Genomic DNA, 18,532 nt, shown 5'->3' with positions numbered 1-18,532 from the left:
AAGCTCTAAGTGCTACCTCCGACACTTTCAGGAGCAAGAGAGAGAAAAAGCTTCTCTCAGACGGAGGCCATGCTATTTTTCTCTGCAACATATCAGTTTTTGTCCAGCAGCTTGTATGCCTCAAATATGCCTTGTGTTTTACATGCCTCTCATAAATAAAATAGTAATCTGGCTGTGACCTCCTTTATATCAGAGACATTGCCTTTTCCACACACGCCTGCATCACAATCTACGGCTCTCAGTCAGTCGCTTTACATTTTCATCACCATTAACATTACAATAACATTTTTTTCCGATACAAATGAGTTATCTAGGTATTTACCAAGGGTATGAAACTCTACGATATCAGTTGTTTTAGATATCAAATTAACGAATCAAACATTTCTGAGATAATTAGCCCAGAGACGCATTTGTACAGTCTTGGAATCTTCTCCATCCGCGGTCGTTTATAATCTCAGTGAATGCCATACCCACATTCCACAAGAGCTCTGGTAGAAATTAAGCCAAGCTAAAATGGCAGCGCCAAAAACCACATGAAGTCTAACAATTATGGACAGGAGCTGGCTGGTTTCCGGGTACTGTGTGTGCTCTGCTGCTATGTGCTGCTCTACAGGAGGCAGACTGGCTGCAACCACACTTCGGGTGGCTGAGAGAGCTGTGTCACTGAGGCTGACAGAACCTAAGGTGCCTGGCCAAGTAGGGTCCTGCTTGTTCCCAGCATGGCTTGTACATCCAAGGTTTACGTTGGAAAGGAAGAAAGGCTGGATACGAAGGATGGATGACCTGGTTAATCTGAGGAGTGAAAAATCAAGACACCTGATTCATGAAAGCATCAGTGCTTCCTGGCCTCGAGCATTCATTCCTCCGTCGATACTCTTTATTTTGGTTTCGTTTTCGTTTTAATTCCTGCATGCGGTTCCTGCGGTCGTTTTCTCACTATAGCCAAGCTTTAAATTAGCACTCATGCATTACCTAAACATTCTTGCTTGATGGATTTTTTGACATTTGTATGTAATCTATGCAGATTCCAGACAGACTAACAAGTTAGGGACACAATGAACAAACAGGTTATATTAGTTTCACTCCCCCATTCTCTAACAGTTAGTCATTCACTATAAATGCTCCTACTATCCATTGTTTCTCATTTTTCTCTCCTTGCTGGAGGCAAGACTTAACACTGGAAACAATGGAGGGAAACCGCATTATTCAAGTAGTCACTCTTACTTAGTTATTCTTTTACTAGTGTAACTAGAAACACTATTCATAAAAGGCTCTTTGCAGCATAAATACACAGCACAAAAAAAGAGAAAAAGTCTTCAAATTAAATGTCATCTAGAGCTGAAACACTCTTAAATCAGTCTCAATATGCAGTTGACAGAAGCTCCCCAAAGGGAATTTCGTAATGATGAGTAGAAACTCATGGCTATACAGTCATTCAAGGAAAATGGGCGGAGGTATCTCACACTGACAGATGATCTAAATATAATTTGTTTGCACAAAATAACACTGCAGGCTTGTGTCTTGTGTAGTTCCTGCATGCATCTGAGACCCATCTGCGCATTAATTGTAGAAGGTGGCTTTTGATCTTTATATAGCACATTGTGCCTCCAACTGGGATGAATTAAGAAGCTGACAAAACTACAAAGCTACTGATATTTCATTCGGGCGTGGAGAAGAGAAAACAGGCGCTAAAAATAGACGTGGTATACTGCACGGCGGACATTACTGCCAGGTGACTTCACCAGTTGTGGAAGTTGATTTGATGATAGAGTTACAAGTTATGATATAACCAAGGGAGTAATTAGAACATGCCACTAACGTGTCACTTCTTTTCTGGCCACTCTTGCGAGTATGAGAGCAGTGGGAAAACAAAATTAAGCTGTGTGGTCCAGACTTTGAAGCCACTCTCTATTTCCACTGATTATTATGCATATTTTACAGGAAAGAAAATACTCTGCGAATCACTGCCACAGGCATGAGAGTCAAGCGCAAGTGAGCGCCAGCAAAAGCTGCAGTCATCCGAATTGACCCTAGTGACATGTGACAGGCTGTCACAGCAAACCAGCCCTTACGACATTAAAAAAAATACACACAGAGGCAGCAGAAATATCCGACGCAGCTGACCCTTAGATCAAGTGTCACAGCTAGCTGAGGCGCAGGCATAGTGGGCGGGCAAGCCCGCTGCGACTGGCAAGGTAGATGGTGGGCATGGATGATATGCCCAGCCGAGAAGGGTGGAAAAGCTCAGGCGTTGCCTTGTTTGTTTGTTTTTTTCAAAATATCTCAGCTCAGGCTTTTAGATTTATAATTTTTTTTTAACCTAGCAGATTTTACCTTTTAGTTGCTGTAGCTTCAGTATCAAGTGTCAGATTTGTATGGCATCCAACGCTAGGCTCTCCCACCAGTGTTTACTTTATGACAGGATCACGAGCCAAAGATATGAATAGCGTACAAAAGTATAAATGGCCTCCTAACAGCAGGCTGTGTGCATGTGGTGTATTTATGGAAGTCGATTGCAAATGTACCTCTAGACAAAAATAAATAAATAAAAAAAAACATCCTGCTTCAGATCACCGGGTGGCAAGCTGGTTTCTGACAAAAACCAAACTGTGAAAAAGCGCATCAAGTTATCTATAAGGAACTAGATGTTTATCCCTGTAAAAAGAAACGGGCACCACAAGTTCTATCTGTATTCGCCATCAAACGACATGCACCCACTTCCCTTCCGTCACAAAGCCTTATATCTCGCCCAGGAGCTAGAAAATTGTGCTCTACTATTTTATCAGCACAGGTCCCCGCCCTTCACCGCGCATTAATATCCTGCAACAGGAAATCAATGCAAAGGAGTGCTGACACATGTTACACTACAATGAAACCAAGATATCATATTTCTTTAATCTTAATGTGTTTAAAAACAAAATAGCACCCACCTGGATATGAATTCTACTCAAGCCAAAGCTTGCTTCCTTTTTGCAGACACTTTGGTCACATATGCAACAACACGTGTGTCTAATTCAGCGCTTGAATTATTCAGTCATTCTGCACAGGTAAATTATTTACAACATACCTCCTACTGGAGCCCCTGGGCATATACAGGTGGCTGCATGTGGTCGTGGAAAGTTAAGCTGTAGCGTCGCCATTCTCGGTGTTGTTAAGAATAGATAGATAAGGCCTGTCTTCACTTTAGTGGAACAAGGAGGGAAAATAAAGCTCATTTGATAAATCTGTATAAGGTCTCAGTCGTGGGCTGTTTGCGTCTGTAATCTTCAGGAAGCAGCAGACAGTAAAAACTCCCTCACCGTGGGTTATATACACTACACATGCCAAGACAACTAGATAGAGTTTCACATAATAACAAGAGAGTTGTGTGCATAGTCTCTGTCTCTTCAGTTAGATAAGGTACCACCCTGTTGAATCATTTGACCGTGAAATGGCCTTCACCACTTTGGGATTAAGTAGTTGATAAGCAGTTAGTTTTAGGCTTGGACTCCAGCTGCCAGACCTGAAACCTGCTGCATTTGTTTGCTGTAGAAGCTTATCATCAAAGCGCTGAATCTCTAGCTCCAGCCTGTCTGCAACAGTGTGGGAAAATTCAGCAGCAGCTAAGTCCCGATGTACAACTCTGCACTGTGTGGCGTATAAGAGAGCACATGCAAGTACGCACAAAATGCATGTCGAGAGCACTTAATGAAATTCAACAAGGCTGTGATACCTTCGAGGAGACGACCTGATCTCAGGAAGATGTTTTAGATATTAAGCCAGAATATTAAACATTACAGCATATTCTGAGAAAAGCCGTGAAAGGCAATGGCATAAAGTAATAATGAAATGAATCAAATGGTATTCAGGGAGCAATTTTACAGGCAATTGCATTCTCATAAATCTGAAAGGCAATTCCAAACTATGAAAATATTTTGGCATCCAAATTAAACAAGGGCTGTTAGACCAGATCAAAATAATGTAAATGTCAAAGATATCTATTTGTGCTACATGCCATAATCAGAAGATCAATAGCATGCACATCAGACTTTCTGACAGGGTTGTATTTTCATTAAACCTCCAACAGTTTGACAGCATGTTAAGCGAACAGCTTAAAAACGAGAAGTCTTTTTACACAACAAAGGGAAGTAAGTCAGTCTTCTTTGTGAATACCATCTCTTCCTGGTGTGTCCTGAGACTACATACAACCATCTTATTGTCTATAGGAGGTTTGACATTCTCCCCTTGAATGAGTAAGAGGAGAATCTTAGAAACGGCGTGCCCGAACAACATGTGATCCTCATCTAAATAGTTTCCAGCATGATATCAGACTGAATCAACCCTACAAAAGACTTCATTGTATGGGCTGATGTGGACTGGGCTGAACAAGGGTCATTGTGCAGGCCGATCACAGTCAAAAAAGCTACAGCGGGCTGAAGTCTTCATTGCTTCATCAATGGAAATGGTGCAGTAAGCAAATTCCCAGCTGAGATAATTACTGAGGGTGACGCACAAGATGAGTTAGCGACGTTAAGGTGGTATGCACCTTAAATGTATATGCGCCAATACATTTTCAACCTAAAACACTGTTGCACATAGAAAACCATCTTCATCTGGACAGACCTTTTAGCGCAGCTGTTTGTCTATAATGTTTGTTTGGCAGTTCTAGACTTATTTATTCATCATCATAAATCATCACATAACCGTTTATGTACACAGGGCAGGTATCAGTGTAAACAGGAAGTGGACGGAGCTTGTGTAGAAAGAGCAATAACCAGAAATACCAGAGATTTCTTTGCTCAGGCCAAAAATGAGGAAGAATTGTTACTGAAAGAAACGTATGTGCAGCTAAAACTGGGTTTGGGGGCTGCAAAGTAAATATGACAACATGCTTGAGCAACAGCGAGAAAATTATCCATTGCTGGGAAAACACATAACAATGGGAAAGTGGGAGTATCCACATGAGACGGATGAAACCAGAAAGAGAGAAAAAAAAACATTTGAGGTCTGAAAAGTTAAACCTCCATTCTCGATTCCTTATAACCAAAGAAGTTTGGTTAAATGGAATATAGCCCCAGCTCTCTTGATCTGTGACACCAGTAAAGACTTTCATTAAGACTTTATAGGCTCAGTTGCTGGTCATAAGTCTTACTAAATACAATATTATATCTATTTTGTAAATTATGTCCCCATTACAGTGGTCCCTTGCTATATCGCAGCTCACTTTTCGCAGCCTCGCTGTTTCATGGATTTTTTTGGGGGTGTAATTTTTTTTTTTGTTTTTTTTTTTTTTACAGCAGATTGTGTTCTGCGTCCTGATCGGATGTAGCTTATTTTCAATCAATCTTGTGCCGTGTCTCCTGTACAGTACAGAATTCGTTCAGCTTGTCAAATTTACATAAATCTTCGCTAGCAGAAGACAACAAACACAACAGTGTCAAGGTCAAAGGATTATAAGGCGCATTAAGTGAAACCAAACGGTCAGATAAGTCAAACTTTACTCAACTCATTCTTCTTGCTTCCTCTACTTCTGTACCATTGATTCATTCATGTTGCTCTAACCTAAATCTTTGATTTCATTCTATAATACTGGACTTATTTTTCTACAACGGTTTGAACTTTGACAGTGTTTAAACAAGAGAGACACGTGTGAAAATGTCGATGCCTGTTTGAGAAAAGTGTATAAAGTGTGTCGTGAGAGGTTTTAAAGCCTTAAAACAGCTATAATAATTGTAAAAAATAAAGTTTGCTACTTCGTGGATTTCACCTATCGCGGGTCATTTTTAAAACGTAACACCTGCGATAAACGAGCGAACACTGTATAGTCAAATAAGGCAGTAAAGGAGGCTTTAGAGCAACCCCACTTTCTGACTGACACGTAGTACTAGTTGCTAAAATGAGCTTGAAGTGTCTCTTGGTTTCTCGCTCATTCACACCATACCGTCACCCCTAACTTGTCACGTCCGGATTTAAAACACTAAGACTACCACAATGATAACGCTAAGCTCGACGCTGCACTGCTGGAGTTCACCAACAAATGGCTGTCTTCTATATACAGGCTGTAGATGGGACTAAAACAGAGTTGTGACATTTTCAAAGTAAACCGTGTCAGCAGTAAGCCTGTGTAACTAATCTGAATTAATGTTCTATTACAAGTTTGGCTTAAACAGCTGTGCTGCGTTCTCTTTAGTTATAAACGCAGTTTACTCTGGTTTCTCTCCTTCCTTTGAACCCAAACCGTCTGGCTGTACCACTGTGGCAGTTTCAGTTCAGCTTGAGCCAAGACGAGAAAAAAAGGTTTTGGTCAAAAGGAAAGCCTTTTGGTTTCAAGATGTATCATGAGAAACAAGTTAGAAAAATAATATTTTTCTGTTAAGGTAATCATGTTTGAAAGGTCTCAGTGTTTACCAAAATAAATGTGATTATGAGTTTTGCTTTAAACAAGCATCCTTAGCCTTTTCTAACAGTCTTTTCTAAAAACGTTCAGGTGCTAGTAGCAGCGTCTGTGCTAAACTCAAACACAGCAAAAGTTAGACATGTGGATAGACCACAGTTATGTTAATAGTTTAAAAAAATATAAAACATTAAAAACAAACTGTAATGCATCATCCTCCAGTGTGTGTTTAGGTTTATCTTGTGTTCTAATCAACATGATTAAAAATACTTCACAAAGGGCAGCCATTAGCTTTGTCATCTTGTCTCACATCCTCTGTGAGAAACCACGAGCACGACCACAGAGGTCAGGTTACTGCTAGTTTTAATGAGGAGGGCTGGAAGGAAGGAAATGCAGAACAGAGAAGGGGGCGAGGTGAAAATGAAGGCAGGAAACACACCGCAAACTGGGTGCGTTCTCTGCGTCCGGTCCACACGACCACGGAAACAACATACATTTGCTCACATGCACAGGAACACATCCACACTGCTGTCCACTGTAAAAGAGAACATCACCATCCGCCAAAAATAATTGGTCTGGTTTGAGTCAGGGTCGCCGCCCACTCTGGCCGCAGAGCGAGATCTGTGTAGTGTGACATCAAAGCTAACATGCCTGTTGAAGAGAGCAGATAACACGCGGCCTGTAGCACGGTTTCAAGCAGAGGAGAGAATAGATGCTGTGACACTGAGCTTCCAAAGTGGAGATGGTTGTGTAGAGCAGTTTAAAAAAGGATAAAGGAGAGAAAAAAAATTAATTCTGAAACTGGCACTGTAGATGAAAAACTAATCCGCACAGCGATGAAGAAGAACTTTTGAGAAACACACAATCAAAATCATTTAAGCCTTGATTATAGTTGTAATAACTCGTGAATAAAAACTTAAAGCATTAAGTATTCATTTTTTCATCAAAAATGAGCAAACCGAGCCGCCTTCTTCTACGAGCACACTAAAGAGAATCTATGTTATTAGGCAAACAGCAGCATCCATTTCAAGGATGTAAGATAAAAAGCTTATGTGAGATAAAACCCAACAAGTGTTTATAAAAGACACAAACGGAAAACAAATGTTAATTACGGCTCACACTTATTAATCCCAAACACAGGATATTCATCGCTCAGTCTAACACCAGAAGATCTAAATGACGAGTTATTCTCTTAAATATGAGTCACCCTCTACTCAGCTGCTAATTTTATTCAGCAACTGATGGACTCGACCGTCTCACAAAGGTACAATCATGGTTTTCACTCTTTCCATCTTTAATAATTTCATTTAACACACTTGCTGTTATTACTAAAAAGCCTCATATGAACTCAACCTTCACATCCAATTTCAGGAAACGCCTCTTTGAGAGATTTGCGGACCTTAAACAGAGTACTGCTTATTGACTGGCTGCATTGATTATCACCACTGGAGGCTGTGAAAATACACAGTATAGCTACATAGGAGCAGTGGATTGTAGGCATGTGTGTGAAAGCATAAAGCTGTGCATGCAGGTGCTGAAAAAAGGCCTGAATTATGGGGAATATGAAACCAATTCTTCTGCAGCAAAACAGATTCAGCGTTCTTGTAATAGAGCCTCTGTCTGGGTTGATAGAAGAAGCTTGATTCTATAAAGATGAGATTTCATTTCTTCCTGGAGAAAACGGCAGCAGAAGCCTGTGTATTGCAGAGAGAGCCAGCCTTTTCGGTTTCACATACAACAGCTATGTTTTTCAAATACAGCTTACACATTTAACTCCCCTTCGAATGTCACACGGGAAAATATGTGGATGAAAGGAAAAGCTGGAGAAACAGTATTTGTTTGGTTGGTCGTAACGTATGGACGGCGAAGTGATCCGACCAACAGATAAGTGCTTATTCACAGCCAGTTCTCACTGCTGGGAGGAACACACAAATCAGCCGCGCGTAATCAACATTTGTTTGAACAGTTGTGCGAAAAAGGAATAAAATTAACGATAAACAGTCTGCTTCTGATCTAGTCTTTGAGATATTCAACCCACTCAGGAGAAATCTGTGAGGCCAACTGTGCTGAGACACCAATATGAGTCACATGGCATTTTGGCAGAGGCTGTGAAGAGTGTAGATTGGGGAGCAACGACTGAGGAACAAAGAAAGTCAGGTGACTATGTGTCAAAGCTATTATTAGGTGGTGTCATTTTAAGGCATTTCAATGACTAGTTTTCACGAAAAGGATGAAAATAATGTTTTTTAAAAATATTTTCACATTTAATTGGAATTTGAATTGAACTAAATTACTTTAAAATAAAGGTAGATTCATTGATTTTGACCCATTATTTTGTTTTTTCTGTCTTTTGTCAGAATACTACAAATATTGAACTGCAGAATTTCACATTTGTAATAGTTTTCAGTTTACCTCTCGTGAAAGCCTAATTCAGAAAGTCTGGCTTTCTTTCCATCTAATGAAGGGGTAATTATTTCATGACTTCACAACTAATTGTGCAGACCCTTAAATATGTTACTTTGTGAACACGCAGGGGAATGCAGGGGGGATCACCCATAAGTGAACCCATGAGCTCTGAGCTGTGATCAGGGAGATGTAAAAGCAAGGATGAAGGGGGAGGAAAGAGCGAGAATAGAGGCGTGCAGCTGGGCCACAAGATCTATGGAAAACTCTGGACAAAAGCACAGGAAAACTGGGAAGGCTGGGGCAGGTCCTATGGGACAGTCACAGGCCCAGTGAGGGGAAGGCCTCCTTACTCTTCATGTAACTAAAGAGAACACAGTTTCTTTGTCTATGGAACTGAAATCAGTTTTTCCCTCCAGGTCAGAGAGCACGCACATAAGGACGGCTCCAAGTTTTGTTTGTGGTCTGAAAACCAAGACAACTACTGTGATGGAGAAGTGACAAACCGTCAGGAAACGAGGCAGAGACAGGAGACAGAATGTCTAAGTGGGAAAAGATGAGAGAACTGAAAATAAAACGAGAGGGCACAAACTCGGGTCGGTTCAAGAAAAAAAAACTTCTTTTTTTGCATAATTGTTAATGTTTGTTTTTGCCTTTTTCTAAGCGAATATGCTTCACCACATATTAGGCTTGCAGACTGATGCCTTTCACTATAACTGGGCGTGATCAGCCGGGAACCATAAAAGACAGGCTTTACATCATTTTCCTTGGCACACTAAATTTACAAGCTCTGTCGGCTGGCAAATGGGAGGAAAAGTTGGCACCGGTGTAACAAGAAGCAGAGGAAGGAGAAAGGGAAAGTTAAGAGTTACAGAATCAGGTACTTTTAAATGTGCAAATTATGCCTGGGTTAAAGCCACATTATTCACAAAACACACAAAATCTTCCAAGCAGTTACTTAAAATCTGTTTGTATTAAACATCTATATTTAATATTTAAAGAGATGCATGACTGGCACATTTTGGACACTACTCAGCGTTGGTCTTTCAAGGGTTCAGTCTCATTCCAAAGAAAAGAGCATTTCCACTGACTGTGATCCACCTCTTCCGAAAAAAGGCAGTAAAAAGACAAGTCACGGGAGTCCAAAACACACCCTCATTTCTGGGAAAGCTGCTGGAGTGAGTTTGGTGCATGGTATGTGATGTTGGTGGGACTGCGCTGAAACTGTCCAGATATAACTGTGTGCGTGCAAATCAATTCAGGGAACTTGGGTTTAGCAGTCTGGTGCACAATGAGGATTCAGAGCCTCTGGATATGACAACCAGCTGTGCCAAAGATAGAGGGTTAGGAGGGGAGTGGGCCGGGGGAAGGCTTCCTATTTAAAACAGCACTCTCATTGCTGCTGTAATAGTGCTGAGATACTATATCAGTCAGGGTGTTCCTAGTCAGGCCGACCCTCTGGCCTGACAAAAAGCTGGGGAAAAGTAAACAGACACTATGCAGTCCTGCAGTCTTTGCAGCAATGTGGACTAACAACAACTAAAAAGGGGGATGTAATTTTAAAGCTTCTGCGAAGAGACTTCATTCAAAAAAAAGGAAAAGTTATTATTTATTAAAGAGCAATCCTTTTCTGAGCAACTAAAGAGTTTACATTGTTAAACTGGAGCGTACCTGCCTCTTTGGCATTATGCCCTAATCAATACACAAGTAGATATTGGACATTTGTATGAGATATTCATTGATTGAAATTTTTGTTTCCGATCCAGTTCGCTTTCACTTAATTTCCTGTTTCATTTCAGTTTTTACTGTTAAAAAATGTCTTTGTTTAGTTTTTACTAGTTTCGGTATTACATTTAAATTTAGGCCAAAATGCGTGGGTGTATTTCTCATATGCAAGACGTAATACGTTAAGAATATGTATTAGAATACCCATGTCATGCTGCTGACTCACAGTCATGACATCCCAGCTGCATTATGAATCAACCGTCCTCACGGCTGATGTGTTTGAAATGTGTTTTGTAGCCCTAATTAGGTTATTTTAGTTACCTAAAACACTGTACACATCCATTTCTAACTTCTAAATTGCAGTATTTCAATTAGCTGAAAAAGGAAGCAAAAGAAATTGGACATTATCTTGTGGTGAATCCTTCCTGCTGCTGGAGGATGAAAGCAGTTTAATGTATTTTCAATCTGGATGTATCAATAAGGCAATATATGGCCTTTAGCAAACGTTAGTTAGCTATCTAACAATCTGTTTGATTTTAGTTTCTGGATCATTCTATCGTGGTGACAAAGGGATTATATTTTGGTTTGGTTAACCCACAGGTTTCTCAAATCTTATCCAGAAGGCCCTACTTCAGAAGCCAAAAAAAAAAGTTCACGTGCAAAACACCTTACAAGATTTTATCAATCATTAACATTACCAAAGGATCCAACCTGCCTTTATTTGTTTAGCTTCTGTAAAGCTATTATGTTCATTCAACTTCGTTTCAATTCATATTTTTCTCTTGGCTGTCAACACCCCACCTGCGGTGGCTTTGTAGAGCACATTAATCTAATCATAGTTTTTTCCAGTGTCCGTTTGAATGACCCAAAATTGACAACTAAGGTTTCTGTCCAAAAAAAAGAACTGCATAAAGGAGCGAACGGTGCAAACTGACAATAAGAAAAGTGTGTTCACAAAAACTACATTTTGTAACCAGTGACAAACAAACTGGTTGAGACAATAAAAGCATTCATCATTTCCAACAAGGAGCAACTTTATTGTTTGGTTTCCCACAAGTTCACTATCACGTTGCACTGCAGTAACTGAACCCTGTGTAAGCTTTTAAATAGTCAACAGATTTCAGCCAGGGAAACTTCCCAGTTGCAACATACGATGTCTCGAGACATCAGGTAAATACTGCATATTTATTGGTTTATACACAGACACACCCTTTACGAGCTCTTCACACTCTTAAGAGGAAGATTAAAGGCCAAGGAGCCATTGCTGCTTGTCTCCAAGCACTGGCCTTCTGGGAGAAAGAGCAAACCATTCCCACCGCCCTGGAAGTGAGCTTTGCCCTGAGGTTAACCAGCCTCAGACGCCGTGTCAGTGATAACACAAGCTAGGAAGCCAAAAAAACACCCTGTAACTATCAATCTGACATTTAAAGTTTTCGTCTCTGTTATGTTGAGTTCAGCCAAGTAACTCTGAAAACAACTCCGGCAACACGTTTTTAATTTACAGCTTTTTTCCAAAGCAGTACACCTGAGGTTTCTAGTAAATTCTGTGAATACCAGTTCATGTATGGCTGTCATGCTCATGACAGACGAGGTGCTGACTGAGAGAAGGGCAGGCTGGCATTCTGGCAAATGGAAGCCCTGAAGGCTTAGAGGTAGACCTGAAATAGCACTGCCGCTGCTGCATGCAGCATTACATCACAACTAACTTCATCGTCATGGCTGCCACTGCATCACAAAACCAATGAGGTATCATGGGAAGGGGACAGCAGCGCCTGTGACTCACGCATCAAGTCATAAACGGGGGAAGAACTCGGACACTGTCTATTACTGTACCTGGTGTAATGTAATTCCAAACAAACAGCAGCCATTGGATGTGGATTCATACAAACACTGCACTTCCTATATAATTACATTTTGTGCACCACTACTAATACATGTTATATTCTGTTTATTGCTCTGAAAACAAGGCAGGATGTATCTGCTTACATTCCATGCTCTAAAGCATACTCTAGAGGCAGTTTTCTCCCACAAATATCACATGATTGGACATGCAAGGAGGGGGGGGGGGAGAAAACTCAGTGCTTCTTTTTGACAACTTAGTTAAAACCACATCAAAGTCAAAAAGGTACGAGCTGAGCAAGCGCCAGGGAGGGAGACATCAAACATTGCCTGTGAGCTCTCTCACTAGCAAGCAGACCTGACATGCTTTTAAGCTAATGTGCGGTTGTGGTAGCAGTTGTAACCAATATATTTAACGGGAATGCACATGCATTGTTTGGAAAGCAGCAGAACAAGTTGGTTAACATGTTTGACTTCTCTAGGTAATGCTGCCGTGCCCCTGATTCATACACCGGGCAAGCAGACAAAACTGTTGCAGCTTTCGCACAAAGCAGACGCTTCCTGAGATGACAGGTATATAAAAGTCTCAGACAAAAATGTGTGTTTCAGCTGCACAACGGTTAGACATCAATCTTTTATGACACTACAATACATCTTTAACTCCATACGCTGGTAGGGAGGTCGAGCATTACAAATCTCTTTGAATTTTGTAGAAGAGAGTTTAAGAAAGGATACCAAACCTGTGAGGTCATACATCCTGCCGAGTGTTTTAAACTTGGGTTTTAATATATTTTTCTGATTTAGAAAAACAGAAGATATAGAATAACCAGGATGAATATCACTGCTTTAAAGGTAGCTTAAGCAAAATCTAAATCCTCTCTGCGTTTTAACAGAATTTTAACATGTGAAAGTTTTACATGAAAAGCATAAGTATTACATTATCTTAAAATTTAGAAGTGACAATATTTTGGGATAATAATAATAGCATGCAATGCTTTCTAATAAACACACTAATAAACAGCTGGGCTTCCACTGCAGAAACTCTGGACAGGTGCTAGGTAGAGGCAGTAATTGCTTCTTATTGCTGCTTTAAGCCTTTTATTTAGTAAAATTATTTAGCAACATCTTTAGCTGCATCTGGCTATGCCCCCCAGCTTTTTAGGGCTGCTCAGAGGTATCTTCTACAGAGTAGGCACTGTTCCCTGCATTGCTATTTAAACATTAATTAAGCAAATCAGCAGAGCTATTTTGTAGCAGGTTAGGAATTAACAGGATTGTGAAGTGAGCCACTTTCTGACTCGTGATACAGATGTGTGTGCTGGTGAAACAGCCTGAGGTTATTTTGAGAAGCATGTGCTCTGCACACATGGAACTGTTCAGCCCAGTGACGCTCATTTCATTTGGACTCGGAGAAAGCGCAATCCAGACTGAAAATGACCCACAATCACAGAGAGTACACTCAAAGTTCGAGAACAGGCAGATTTTAGAGTTCAGAGGGGGGCTTTCAGGAAATCTCCAGCTTGTTTGTAGTCTTACTGAAAACTGCATCAGCCCATTGAAAGCGCATCAAAGTGAGCCTGCTGTAGGCCAGATAAGTGTGTCCTAAATGTAGATACAGCATCTTGAAGTGATTATAGGTCACACATAAAAACATTGCCAAGTTGCTGTTGTTATGCTTTGAGATACACAGGGAAAGATATCTACTGAAAATGGCAGTGAATGAAGGCTGATAATATCAATCACTGAGTGTAAAATCCTGCCCCGAAACAGTTTTGAACACCATGAAGCAGTTATACAGGATTGTACACTTGGCTAGGCTGATAGACAGATAACATACTGTGAGTCATGTAGGCATGACTACACCGTGGCCCCCTAAGCAGCCCTCTGCAAAACTCACATAGCAGTTGGTCAACAAAAGCCAGACTGAATGGTCGACCGGCCTCACCACAGCTACTCCCAGCTCCTTCCAAGTATCACATGGACATACAAACACACAAACACAGACACACTGGGAATATTCTCTCCAGGGTCCAGTTGGAGCAGACACAGAGGATAGGAATGAGTGCCACTATCACACATCGGGAGGTTGCTTTATTAGTGTGATTACATCACCCAGAGATATGATCCCCCCCTCCTGCTCCATGTGATCAGGAACACTGGGCACACAAACCAGGCCATGTGCTCCTATGTCCTGTCTGCCAAAATAACTCAGCAGTTTCTAATACAGTATGTCTATGGTTTCACTTCAGTCTGCCCAGGTACTGTATGACAGAGGTGCACATACCCTTTGTGGATGTCAATAAGAGTGCAGTTTGTTAATAAGTTTGCGCTGCTTGCGCTGCCATCCTGGCAGAGCTCCGGACCGCTGATGAGTCAAATCGAGACATTTAAGTGTCTGCTCCATGGGTATGATTTTGAGAAACGTGTGCCCTTCTCTTGAGTCACACTGAGTCACAGTGTGTCTGTGCATCACAAAAGCAGCAATTCAACAGAAAACAAACATCCAAAGACAAAATAATACTTTCAGGGTGCACAGAGGCTGAGACTGGGGGGTGGAAAGAAAATACTGTTTGCTACTCTTTCCTCGCACCCTTTACCCATGAATTATGTACCATTTATGTGCACCCAGTTTATGATGATGAGCAAGAGGAAGAAAGGGTGATATGGGAGGAGAATGACAAAGATAAGGTCAGGTGGGATTCGATGTGTGCTGTGTTGCATGATTATCCACAAAACATTTATGCTACATCTATAATTCAGATGAGGCTGGGGCTTTCTCCCAGTGATGAGCCTACAGCCAGATTAGATAATCTAACCAGATGTTGAAATGGAAACCACCTCGCCTTTGGCTCATATGAGTCTAACGAGAGTAATATATCCTGAATTTGAGGAGTTCAAGTACAAAAATAAAAGTAATTCACCTTTCCAGACTTCAAGCTCATTTCACACCCCATTAATTCCACTTCAACGCCTCTTTTACTATGTAGGTTAGGCTGTATCACACTTGTTAAGCAGGTGATTGGGCAAAAATATAGACCAATTATTGGCTGCTGTTGGAGCACTTTAAATAGCCCACTTTCTCTATGAAAACTTCACAATGAGTGCAAAATGGCAAAGCACTCCGTAACCTAACCGATGCCATGTTTACTACAGCCAACCCGAGTCTGAAGGGTTCCTCTGTGGATCAATTAACTGACCAGTAATTCAATCGACCGGATTGAGCTCGTTTCCACCGCGGTCACGACGCGTGAGCGCTTCCTCCGAGTCCTGCCTTCCGTAAGGGCGACCACACGAGAGTGCCACGATATAATGTCTCAACTTACCCTTATAACAACCGGTTCAGTTGATTTCCAGCAGTGGAAGAAGAAGAGAAAAAATCCGATTCCACTGATTTTTCCACGGGCAGCAGATAAATGATTTGTCACATCATCCTGACAGCGGTGCGGCGATTAACGCGCTTCTTTTCTCACCCCGCAGATGGGTTTTCTTTCTTTTTTTCTGTTATTTTGTTTTATTTTATTTTTTTAAGCCAATCCCAGTGCTGTAGTATTCAATCCGGTCACTCTCGATCCCAAGAGCAGCTGAGGCAGTCCAGGATGATTAAGTCGAAATGAGGCTGCCGTCCGGTTCTCTGCTACAGACGGAGCATTCCCACACTGCTCCATGGATCGACCCGGGGTAAGTTTCCTCCTGGCGGTTGTAGCAATTCAGTTTGGTAGAGAATCAGCCCCGCCCTGGGCTGAAGACGGTCTGTAGAGAAGGCGAGCCCGTCAAGATCACCAACCAATCGGTGTGTACACAGGGAGGCGCTGCTCCTTCTCCAGACGGGGTGACTAAGCGATATCCTCAGCCACAGTGGGGTCCAGTGACTGAAACCTTTAACCCTCATCTACAGTGAGACGGGGGGGACCATGACTGTTATAGTTATGAGAGGCATTAAATTTCACGGTAAATGGCTGTGGCCAATTAAACAATAATAATGCTTTCATATCAGCTATATTGATGTGTCCCAGTGGAGTGAATGAAGGAAAACCCACACAGACTGTAGTTAAACACGTCTGCAATAAACCACAGTGAGTTTTTTAAAAAAAAAATCACAGCTCGTATTAATAGTTTTTGATAATTACACGAATTAACCTTCAGGATTTAACAGCACATATCATAGTATTTTGAATCTTTATCAGCTAAGATACATAACTTTGGCTTTTTAAGGCATTATACAAACACACGCACACAAAATCCCAGCAATGAAGTGATTATATTAAAATTTCAAGTGTTTACACGAATATCTTCATCCAGTAAATGATTGATTGCACTATGCATGTGAAGAACTGCTCCCACAGACTAAAGACGAGCTACTTGGGCTCAAGCTGTTACAGCACAGGGACCTGTTTGAATTCATTTGAGGGTATGGACTTTGAATACAGGGTAAGACATTTTCCTACCAAATAACTGTAAGGTACTGGTGGCTAAACTGGCCCGCACACACAGAGAATTGAAGTGAATTCTACGTCAAAATGCAACTCGATATGTCTATAAAACAGTATGCATTCAGGATTATTATAGCGGTCATCAAAGCGCTCATATTTATGTAGTTCTAACAACAGTATTTATTTATATTCATCTAAGGCAAACAAGTCAAAAGAATATGAAACATGTATCACAAAAACCTAATTCTTCAGCTTATTGGTCAATTTTTAGACAAAACCATGCTTGTTGCCACATGATGATCATAACACCACATGCTTTCTATGATTATCAAAGCCTCCACCCTCTGCTCCCCTGTGTATATTTTAGTGAAATGATACACTCCTGCTTCATTACAGAGGCAGCAAAGAATCAATTACATAAACAGTACTTCTTTTTTTTATCAACTCGATGAGCATCCACAGGCTCAGTATTGCATCGCTGTCATAAGACTCTGAGGTTGGGTCTGCTGATGTGGCTGACTAAACTCAAGAGGTTTCTTAACTCAAAAGCAAGAAAGAAGGGGGAATTAGCAATGGAGATGTCAACAGTTCCTAATATAAGACAGCAATCCAACTCAAACAGCAAATTATGCTACCATAGATAGATAGACAGACTTTCCTTTACGCTGCAAACTCAGAGATTTAATTTGAGTGACTGAGGCTCCTCATTCAGGCAACCGTTAATACACACTGTTGCTCCATCTGGTGAAAAGACCACTACAGCGCATTCCATCCTGGTTTCAGTGAAAGCTCAGATTCACCTGGGAATTTTCTCTAGAGCAGAGATGGATGTTAGGAAGCAGAAAGTTTCTGAGGTGCTGATAAGGGGCACCAAGCTCAGAGCCTTCCCTCAGATGAGGTTTCAGGGCACAAGCATCTCAGGTTCCTGGAAAAAGTCTCTTTCATAGCTGCTTTGATCTGCTTCTTTATTAAGACACTCTCCACTGAATATGGGTATCGTTGCCTTTCTGCTGTTAAAATAATGGAAGACATAATATGGCCCCATTTTATGCTGACAGAGTAGATTACTTGTCTGGATTATGAGAACAAGAGGTTTTTACATTCAACAGGATCCCCTAGAGATCTAGAGGCAACAAATAAATGCTTTTTTTCAGTTTTGGGAAAAAAAGTATTTGACAGTCAGCCAGCTCCTTTAACTAATTTTAGATTTGTCAGGAAATCAGTATTCACATTTCCGGGTACAGGAAATATGAGTGTGGTTTTCAAATTTTGTAACATCGCCTCCACGTTTCTTCTCATTTATGAGAAATCTGATACAAGGATCACGCTATTTTTTAACCAATCTCTGCATTAACACTGAATTAAATACGTTCAAACACAGTGATGAACCACAGCAGTTTTCAAACACATTGGTCTCACAGCTATTACTGCACAGTATATGGTTAAAAGTATAAAAAGCTAGTTTACTCTCACCTCAACCTTCCACTTCGTCTTGCACCCGGGGGTCTCGTCTTTGCCGGCGTGACTGAGAGCCACACATCAAATCAAGCTCATTCAGAAACGTCCTCCTAAATTAGGCAAAAGATTGTATTCCCACCACAGGAATGAGTTTATCAGACTTCAGTGGGTCTTCTACATGTACTTGACTGTAAAAGGGTGGTTGAGAGGCCCCTCAGGACACTCTGATTGATATACCATGAAGTCACAGTAATTAATGGTGAAGTTTCCCCTAGGACCAAGGAGAGTTGAAGCTAGGTCAGAA

At 41.0% G+C, this 18,532-nt stretch overlaps 1 protein-coding gene across 2 annotated transcripts in view; it reads right to left on the bottom strand.

Moving 5' to 3' along the window:
* The window catches only part of rhbdf1a (rhomboid 5 homolog 1a (Drosophila)), a 28,944-nt gene extending 12,888 nt beyond the window's left edge, over nucleotides 1-16,056 (bottom strand). Inside the window, exon 1 of one of the 2 annotated variants that reach the window (XM_085404332.1) lies at nucleotides 15,664-16,056. The gene's annotated coding sequence lies outside the window, so the exon portion shown is untranslated. The remainder of the gene's footprint in view (nucleotides 1-15,663) is intronic. The other variant, XM_085404333.1, reaches the window with a different exon arrangement.
* Between the last annotated feature and the right edge of the window lie 2,476 nt (nucleotides 16,057-18,532).

The sequence above is a fragment of the Rhamphochromis longiceps genome, linkage group LG4, assembly GCF_057381845.1.
Source record: "Rhamphochromis longiceps isolate RC_006_pf linkage group LG4, R_longiceps_female_GT1.1, whole genome shotgun sequence".
In the NCBI taxonomy this organism is placed as follows: domain Eukaryota; kingdom Metazoa; phylum Chordata; class Actinopteri; order Cichliformes; family Cichlidae; genus Rhamphochromis; species Rhamphochromis longiceps.
This window is presented reverse-complemented; position numbering and strand designations above follow the sequence as displayed.